Here is a 6,972-nt window from a genome sequence, read left to right on the forward strand (position 1 = left end):
TGAAGTATAGGGGGATTTTTACAGTGATTCGAGAAGGCCGCTTCAGTGGTCCATATTAGGCGCCCAGGCTCCTAATATGGACCATTTGCGTTTTTTCTGTCTTTAATTTTTGCTGAATATCTATCAAAGCTATTTCACTCTAATTAGGCCTAGCGGTTAACCTAAGAGAGAAGGACTACCAAACACAAAATGAAACTTCTTAGCAAGAAAACAAGCTAGTTATCAGCATGAAACAAAAAGTGGTCCATATTAGGAGCCCTTCCCCTAACAAGCAAGCAAGCAGACAACCAAACAAACATTACAAGCAAATCAGTAAAAACTGTCGCTGGCGGTAATTAGTATAGAATCAAAAAACAAGAAAGGTAGGTTGTTGGAACGTTGCTGTTGGCAGTCTCTTTGTTTTGGGCACAGGAGCTTGTATCTAACCACCGGTCGATAATTATTTACTCCTGCATGCTTATTATGTACTGCTGCATGCTTACCCTTACTACTACTATGTAGTAAATAGTAGTTGTAAGGAGACTGTATGGAATAAGGAGTAAATATATGGAATAAGGAGTAAATAATGATCGACCGGCGATTGGATACAAGCTCCTGTGGTTTTGGGTATAGTATAATCAGAGACTGTAGAGTACACATGCACCACAGTCGCTTGTTCAGTCGTGAAAAACAAATTTAAGCTTACGGGTCCACGGTGTGGGAGACGTTCCATGCGTAAAAAGCTCTGAGGCGGAAGTGCTCCAGCTCTGAAGGGCCACTTTTTCGCAGTCGGCTCAGATTTCTCGCCACGGAAGGTGTCGAAGGCAGTGTTCCACTATACGTTTTGGTTTGTAACGTTCATAAATGCATTGGGTATTACCACAAGTAGGCGATTAGATGCCACAGGGAATAGAAATCGCAATAATTGATCATTTATGTCAAAAAGTGGAGATTTTTGTGCATTTTCGTGGTTATGTTCGATTCAGACTGACACAGACCATCGAAACCCTAATGGAGAGCTGAAACAATGCTAGAACAATGTTTTGGAGTAAAAATAGTTTCAGATTTCTCCTAGATTTCTCTCAAAATTAAATAATTCGTTAAATCGATGATCCAGCTCTGAGCAAGAGACATCAGTTTTGCGATCAAACACTTCAGAGCTGGAACATTTCGTTTTTGCCGCATAGCATGCAGATTTCACAACTTTGATGCCATCCACTGATAGGAAGTCTTACATATATGCTATTCTATCAACAGGAGTACATATTTCATCTATACGGGCCTTATTTTGTCTGTTTTGCCAATTGTGTCAGAGCTGGAACAAACTAAGCTCCGCCCATTTCGCTCTTGCTCAGAGCTGGATCATCGATTAAACGAATTATTTAATTTTGAGAGAAGTCTAGGAGCAATCTGAAACTTTTTTTGACGCCAAAACATTGTTCTAGCATTGTTTCAGCTCCCCATTAGGGTGTGGATGGTCTGTGTTAGTCTGTATCGAGCACAACCACGAAAATGCACAAAAATCTCCACTTTTTGACAGAAATGATCAATTCTTGCGATATCTATTCATTGTAGCATCTATTTGCCTACGTGTGGTAATACCCAATGCATTTATGAACGTTACAAACCAAAAACTATAGTGGAACACTGCCTTCGACACCTACCGTGGCGAGAGATCTGAGCCGACTGCGAAAAAGTGGCCCCTCAGAGCTGGAGCACTTTCGCCTCAGAGCTTTTTACGCATGGAACGTCTCCCACACCGTGGGGTCACCGAGACACAAAAATAGAGACCGCGTGTTTATTCTTATGGTCTGACGTTATACGCAGTATTGCGCGTCACAAGTATGACGCCATACCAGTCGGGATGTCAGCTCAGCGCAGAAATATGCAACAGGGTGGCCTGGCAAATGGAGTAAGGCCTCATAATTGTGATTGACCAGCACACGAAGAGGCAGAAGCCGTTTGACCAGGTCAACAAAGATCTGTCAAGCCCGGCGGAGAACGCCTTCTCCCTAAAGGGAACATCATGGAAGCTTTCTGTTCCACTGCAGAAAACATTCTTGGAGGTTAGACAGTTGATTTTTTCCTTTCTTCTTTATTTACACCATCAGCCATTTTCAAAAACAGTGAAGTGCCGGTGACAACGATAGTTTGGCCTGCGCCTTATTCGCTCGCTCAAAGTGTCAATGTTTTTGTATTTAAAGGCAGAATGGAGAGAAAATATGACTATTTGTGATGAGCCATTTGTCGGGCTCTTTTCTTTCGACGTTAAAGGCGGACTCAGGGGACGTAATTCCATCCCAGAAAACAGAAAACAGTATCAAGTTTATGTTTCAAGGAACGCAAAGCTGTCTCCGTTTTACAAATAGCTAAATGTAGGATCTACTACCAGTGGACCTTTCTTATTAGTCATTTCAGTTGCATAGTCCTGTTTGTAGTCTCAAATTTGCTTTGTGTCTCGTGTTTGTGCCGCAAATCCATTCAGTGTGCAGTATTGAAACGTATAATGGCAGTTCTGGATCTGGTGTAAATACGTTGCAGGAGCCATAGTCGACTATCGTCGCAACGGAAACTGGGAGAGTCACCTCTATATTTTGGGCATAGGGGTGGTAAAATTATGCCTCACTTTTCTTGCTCCTCAGTTTATTAAAAGTTCATGTACTGTTCACAGCTGTTGTTGTTTGTACAGTCCGCCAGCTCCGATGATTTTAGTTGGAGGGTTAAACAGGCTGGCTAAAAACAATCTACTGTCTACTGTCAGTTGAAATGAGAGTAAGGAGGGGTAGAGGGGGGATCCTGGTAATTAGAAACAAAATATATAGATAGACCTGAATTAGCGGCAAGTTTTAAACGACCGCAAACACTTTTTTGAGAAGACATGTAGGCTACAGACTCAGCTCTCTACGCGCAAGCAAGGGGCGCGGAATTATAGCTATAGACTGTGAAACCCCCCCAGTTGTGGTTTACCTTGCTGTCCAGATAACGCTGGACTTGTGCGTAGAGCCGGCCGGTGGAACACGAGAAAATTACTCCCACGAGATTTTTACTCCGGAGTAAAAATTTCGTACGAAAATGTTACTCCCTTTACGAAAAAAGTACTCCTCCATTACACGAGAAAATTACTCCCCACTATCAATCAATCAATCAATCAATATGAGGCTTATAAGTTATATCGCGCGTATTCCGTGGGTACAGTTCTAAGCGCAGGGATTTTTTTTATTTTTTTTATTTTTTTTATTTATGCAATTTATATCGCGCACATATTCAAGGCGCAGGGATTTATTTATGCCGTGTGAGATGGAATTTTTTTACACAATACATCACGCATTCACATCGGCCAGCAGATCGCAGCCATTTCGGCGCATATCCTACTTTTCACAGCCTATTATTCCAAGTCACACGGGTATTTTGGTGGACATTTTTATCTATGCCTATACAATTTTGCCAGGAAAGACCCTTTTGTCAATCGTGGGATCTTTAACGTGCATACCCCAATGTAGTGTACACGAAGGGACCTCGGCTTTTCGTCTCATCTGAAAGACTAGCACTTGAACCCACCACCTAGGTTAGGAAAGGGGGGAGAAAATTGCTAACGCCCTGACCCAGGGTCGAACTCGCAACCTCTCGCTTCCGAGCCGCGCAAGTGCGTTACCACTCGGCCACCCAGTACTTACCCTGTTCACTACAGGTGAGTTCCGAGTAAACATTTCGTACAAAAATGTTACTCCCCTGACGAATAAATAATTTGTGACGAATACATTACTTCACGCTAATACGAGCAATTCAACTTCCCATGCCAGGTGTACGAAATTTTTACTCCCTTGTCCTCTGTTAGTCTTGGTGGTGGAAGGGCTGGAGGGAGGGTAGCGCGACATTCGTTTGCTCGAGATTACATAGGCTATTGGCATTATCCCCTTCGCCCGCATTCCATTTTCGCGAACGAGATTTTTACTGGAAGTAAAAAAAATGGGGAGTAAAAATGCCGTGGGGCCGGGAGTAATTTTTGTGTGCCTTGGGGAGTTCTTTTCTCGTACGAAAGGTGTATTCGGAGTAAAAATTTTGTACGAAATTGTTACTCCAGAGTAAATTTTTCGTGGAGTAAAAATTTCGTGTTACACCGGACTGGTTTGATGTATTACCTGTTTGTCCCTCTGTTCTAAAACTCTGGGATGGGCATTTGTCGCAATTGGTGCGATACGACAGGCGGAATTTGCGACAGCGGATTTTGACACAAACTGCGACAGACAAGTTGCAGCACGCGACAAGATATTTAAGATCTGAGACAGTAAAAACACCTTTGCGCCCCCGCCCCTCTGACAACTTTTCTGTTTAGAACTTGGCTGGGGTGCATGAGGTCAAAACTGGGTCTCACCCAAAGTAGATAGGAGCCAGCCGCGGGTTCGGATTGGTTGAAATCACAAACACATTTTAATTTCTACCGATCCGAACCAGCGGTTGGTTCCCAATCAGTCGGCATTTGTTCTTGCACTGCTCTCTCCTCTATTTAAATTGGTTTGATCATGCTCTAATCCAATAATGTGTGTGTGTGTGTCACGTGTGTGTGTGTGTGTGTGTGCATCCGTGCGTGTTTGTGTGTATGTGCAGGTTTTGCTGGAGACCAAGCGTGTGTAGTAGCCACCAGTTTCCTCGTGGCAGTGACCACCGTCATGGGGTTCATGCTGTTCTGGAAGAAATCCGCGGGGTGCCGCACTCCCATCGATGAACGCGCCGGTTCCGCGGGTGGCCGCTCTCATTCCAGAAAGCGGAGAGGCAGGAAGCCAGCTCGCAGGAGGTGATGACAAGCAATGGAAAAAAAAGAGAGGATGAGATTCGGAGAGGAGGGTGATGGACTTGATGAAGATCGTGAAAGACTTAGTGATCGCAGAAAGGTAGATTCTGATGAATCACTGAAATTTTGAGCATGATGAAAGGCTATGGTGATCGCAGAACTGATGATTTTGATGCAGACGGCTAAAGACCATGATGTCCACGGAACGATTATGAAAGACCATCAGTGATGATTGTAGAAATGATGATTTTGATGAAGTTGATGAAAGATCAGAAAGTAGACTATAGAGAGATAATGTGTCGATGTTTTATAGATGAGGTCCAATTGAGAAATTGACAAAAGCTTCAAGAGAACCTGATGCAAAATGCCTTGTGTGAATCAATGATGAATTTGCCAACATTTTGCTGCTGATGCTGATAACGCAGAACATTTACACGATCAACAAAAAATCGAGCGCTGAAGGACAGAAGACTTTTTAACCAGAAAAATACTCCTGATTCATTAAATAATGTTACCACTTTTTCCATACAAATCTTATATCCGCAACGTGGGCTGGTGCCTTGTATACCAATTTGTTTTCCTTTTTTTTTCTTTTTGAGGGTGAGGGTGGGGGTGGGAGGGGTCGCATGTGACCGGACTCGTTTTAATGCTTATACAATATACCATTTCAAATATTACAATGTGTTTTTGTCAGCTCGTGAATTTTAACCCGTTCAAGGTAACACCCACACACACACAGACAAACACACACGCACGAACGCACGCACGCACACAGGTGTACGCACACCATTACCCTCGTCTCGATTCCCAGTCTACTGGCATACATATATAAATATATAGTGAACTCAACAATTGGCTGAAAATAAAAAAGATTGAAGTCTCATCAGTTTTGTCCTTGCATGTTCAATAGAGAATATATAAGAAGCTTCACAGGCACGCCATACACTACAGAAACAGAATTACGAGGTTAACAAAAAATCCTGCAATGAAATGTTCAGACTGAGGTTCTGTTATTCTCACCCGTTCTCAACGGTTGACAGAATGAAAGAAAACGCGTGACCAGACGCACGCACGCACACTCGACATTAAATGGATAAGGTGGCACAGGCCTAAGTGTTTGTGGGTGTAGGTATACGTTCGCGTTTGTGCTTGCGTGTACTATGAATGTGGGGAGAGCAAGATAGAGTAAACTGCAGCAATCCCGAGTGAGTGCGTAAGAGTGTGTTTGCGTAAGTGTGTTTGAGAGAGGGCACGTGTGTGTACGAGTGTAGTTCTGCACCTATGTCTGTGCTCAATGTGAGCACTGAATTTCTAAAGACATACTGCAAGCAAAGATCTTGTATGCTACGCTAAGATGTTGCACTGGAGCCGTTTTTGCGCGTTCGCTGCTAGCTGCGGTGCCACGCCCCTTGGCTTGTTGGGCTCTGCTGCCGCTGATAAGATCCCTAAGTACCTCTCCCAATTATAGTACTTTTCGGCAATATTTACAGTTTCAAATTGTTAGGATAACTTCTTTGTGATTTTATAGAGGTGTTCTGGGGAAACTGAAAGGTAGCCTCGTCAGGGGACAACTATTCAAACCCGTATCCTCATCACTTTGTTTCTCGATTGAGAATAATCATTTATAGATGACTATTTTTCATTTCCCTTGTCTGGGTGTATTTGTGTGTACTGTCCTCTCAGTGATTGAGGCTTATGTAAGGCTTGGTGATTATATAGTACATCGTGCCTTTAACGGGTTTTTTTCCGTATTGTTGTGTGTACTGATGGTACAGGTAAATGTGGGAAGTGGTGTGGTTGTTTGTTCAACCTTCTCATTATTTTGTCTGTGTACTGTATGTACAGGTTGACAGGGGGAGGGGGTGTGTTGGTTTCATAAGGTAGTTTATAGGGGGTAAAAAAAATCAAGGGTCTGCACAGGATGTACTGACATGCTGACCGGTCAACTGACAGGTGCACAGACCGAACTGCTTCTTGTTCACAAGATGCACGAAGGTTGCAAGGAAGGCCTCATCACCCCAAGCATCATCGCTCGTCAGTGCTGTGACAGTCATGGAAAGTACATACAAGCTACACATAGAGAGAAATATCCACATGCGGAAAGTGATGACCAGGATATGATATGTTTGGATTAAAAACACGCTCAGAAAGTTGCAATACCCGGCTTTCTTAGCCCTATATTATCTGTTGTGGCTTCTCAAATG

General features: G+C 43.3%; 1 long non-coding RNA gene across 1 annotated transcript; it reads left to right on the forward strand.

Moving 5' to 3' along the window:
* Positions 1 to 1,699: 1,699 nt before the first annotated feature.
* Positions 1,700 to 5,651, forward strand: LOC138977500 (uncharacterized). Its single transcript, XR_011459312.1, has 2 exons — positions 1,700 to 2,045; positions 4,585 to 5,651. It is a non-coding gene; the product is annotated as an uncharacterized lncRNA (long non-coding RNA).
* The last annotated feature ends 1,321 nt before the right edge of the window (positions 5,652 to 6,972 follow it).

Source organism: Littorina saxatilis, linkage group LG9 (assembly GCF_037325665.1).
Source record: "Littorina saxatilis isolate snail1 linkage group LG9, US_GU_Lsax_2.0, whole genome shotgun sequence".
Lineage (NCBI taxonomy): Eukaryota > Metazoa > Mollusca > Gastropoda > Littorinimorpha > Littorinidae > Littorina > Littorina saxatilis.